General features: G+C 43.6%; 1 pseudogene; it reads right to left on the bottom strand.

Annotated features, from left to right (window-relative positions):
- Positions 1–742: 742 nt before the first annotated feature.
- The window catches only part of LOC107698836 (uncharacterized), a 7,199-nt pseudogene continuing 5,148 nt past the window's right edge, over positions 743–2,793 (bottom strand).

Below are 2,793 nucleotides of genomic sequence, written 5' to 3'. Positions count from 1 at the left end.
TAATAGTTTACTTTTATTTAATATTTATTATATGTTTCCATATGTATTATAGTGTATGTATACATATACATACTCACATATACACATTTTGGTATTTTACTTAATATTGCTTCCTCTACACATAAACCTTTCTATAATAATATAATAGTTTAATGTTGTTTAATATTGATTATATATTTCCATATGTATTATAGTGTATGTATTCATATTCTTATACATACATATACACATTTTGGTATTTTACTTAATATTGCTTCCTCTACACATAAACCTTTCTATAATAATAATAATAATAATAATCCAAGATAAAAAAGTGTACAGTATAATATTTTAACATTAAATATGGCTGGAATATAAAAAACAGAACAGATCCAACCAAGAGAGCAAAATGAATGTATCGCACAGAAACAAATGTGTTATTTTCTCATATTCTGTAACCACTGCTCCTTCATAATTGCTTCTTTATTTGGGCAAAATATTTTGCCTTTGTACTGGTTATGGCCATTTTCTTGTGTACGAAATTGGCCACACTTTCTGCACGTATTTGCTTTTACAGTACGATTGTACGACTGTTTGGTTGGGGTGGCTGTGTCATTTGCAGGTGGGTCAGAGGAAATTGCTCCAGGGTTAATGGTGGAAAATGGGGCTGAGCAGGGCACCAGAAACCTCTGAGACACAACAGCGGCAGTGGGTGTGTCAGGAACCAATGGGTGTGGTGCTGTCGGCCTGGGATAAATTGTCCTCAGCTGGCTGAACACTGAGAGTATAAGGCTGATGGCCCAATTGAAATTGCTGTGGCAGATGTACAGGCAGCTGAGAGCTTGATCTTTCTAAACTTTGTCTTTGCCTGTCCAGCTGTGTCTGGTGGCATCTGGTAGTTATATAACTGGTGGTTATATTGTGGAGGCACAACCGACCGTACTCGTGCTGGAGGCAAAGCATCCAATGCCACTGGATGTGCCTCTGGAAGGTCCAGCCCTTGCAACAGCACGGAGACCTCCTGACCGGTTATTGAAACGGTTATTGTGCCACGTCGTAAGGGTCCTCTGATTTACCTCAACTAGCTGAAGGGTTGTTTCGCTCATCACCGTTCCATTGCTCAGGATTAGCTGCCGAATTCTTCTCTAATCACGAAGAATGAGATCCCATCTAGACAGAGATTCTGTCCGCTGTTTTTTGGGGCTTCGGTGGATGTTACATAACCTTATGAAAATCATTTCAACAAAGCGACAGCAATTAGGCCACTGTGCTGGAGAGCCGCTAGAACCTTTTTGTGCTGTCGACACCAGGAGTGAAGACAGCTTTCTTTTTCGGGGACCTAAAACGTCCTGTAAGTAGCCTGTCTTGATGACGAGCAGCATACACCACCCTGTCTTTATCAAATTGGTCCAGGTTCTGCCACAAACCCACAATGGTCGCAACTTGTTGGTTGGTAAGTGTGAGGCTCGTCTGTGTGCGCAGCTCCACCAGACACTCTGCCAACGCATCCACCCGGTCCATTCCAGGAATCCAGTGCTCGTCAACAGCCTGGAAATATATAACTGTTGGTTAGGTAATTACATGCTGTTAAGTGAGTTTGTGGGATTTGCTGCTTAATGGCAAATGATTGGTATAGAAAAGGAACATTTACCATTGCTGAGGGCACTGGTGTAGCTAAAGGAGTCTGGACACTGAGCAGCGGTGGAGTCTGGACACTGAGCAGCGGTGCAGCTGAAGGAGTCTGGACACTGAGCAGCAGTGCAGGTGAAGGAGTCTGGACAATGGACACTGGTGGAGCCTGGACACTGAGCACTGGTGCAGCTGAAGGAGTCTGGACACTGAGCAGTGGTGCAGGTGAAGGAGTCTGGACACTGGGCACTGGTGGAGCCTGGACACTGAGCAGTGGTGCAGCTGAATGAGTTTGGACACTGGTGCAGCTGAAGGAGTCTGGACACTGAGCAGCGGTGCAGCTGAATAAGTCTGGACACTGGGCAGCGGTGCAGCTGAAGAAGTCTGGACACTGGGCACTGGTGGAGCCTGAACACTCAGCAGCGGTGCAGCTGAAGGAGTCTGGACACTGGGCACTGGTGGAGCCTGGACACTGAGAAAACCAAAAACCATCTCAATATATTTTTACAGCTCCTCTCTCAGGAGCTCTGCTGAGAACGGGTTGATTTTGGTCTGTCTAATTAATATTCATGAGCCTCTCTTCTGATTGGCCTGTTGTTTTCTGAGTGACGCACGGCCAGGCCAACCACAGGTAACTAGGGTCAGCGACGTCACAGCGCTAGCTGGAGGCAGCCCATTCAAACCAGCGCAGATTCGGCTACATAAGGATCTTAAAATATCATCTTGTTGTGATGTTGGGTGCCAGAATCGACGTAATACAGCCTCAAATTAGACATTTGATTGCATATCTGCTGCCACTGCCAGACAAAAAACCAACGACAGCTGTGGTTAAATGCGATAAAACGAGTGGACTGGACAGAAACGATCGTCAAAAATGCTCCGTTTGCAGCACACACTTCTTATCAGAAAAGCTTCAATAAAGTATTGTCTTTTGTTGTTATGGGCACGTCTACAGATTTCTTGCCATATGTCTATGTTTCTTGCATCTCACGACTATGTCGTGTATGAAATAATGTCTGTGTGCATGTGTGTAAAACAACAAACTGATGATTTATATATAATCATTTGTAATTGTATATACATTGTTGTGATTAATTGTGGCTGGAACAATAATGTAGCTGTAAAAATAGTTGCCTGCTGAAATTGAAATGTATATACATCTTCATCATGACTAGATAGACACGG

Source organism: Sinocyclocheilus anshuiensis, unplaced genomic scaffold, assembly GCF_001515605.1.
Source record: "Sinocyclocheilus anshuiensis isolate Anshui unplaced genomic scaffold, SAMN03320099.WGS_v1.1 scaffold638, whole genome shotgun sequence".
Lineage (NCBI taxonomy): Eukaryota > Metazoa > Chordata > Actinopteri > Cypriniformes > Cyprinidae > Sinocyclocheilus > Sinocyclocheilus anshuiensis.
The sequence above is the reverse complement of the archived record's forward strand: the minus strand, read 5'-3'. Positions and strand labels throughout refer to the sequence as shown.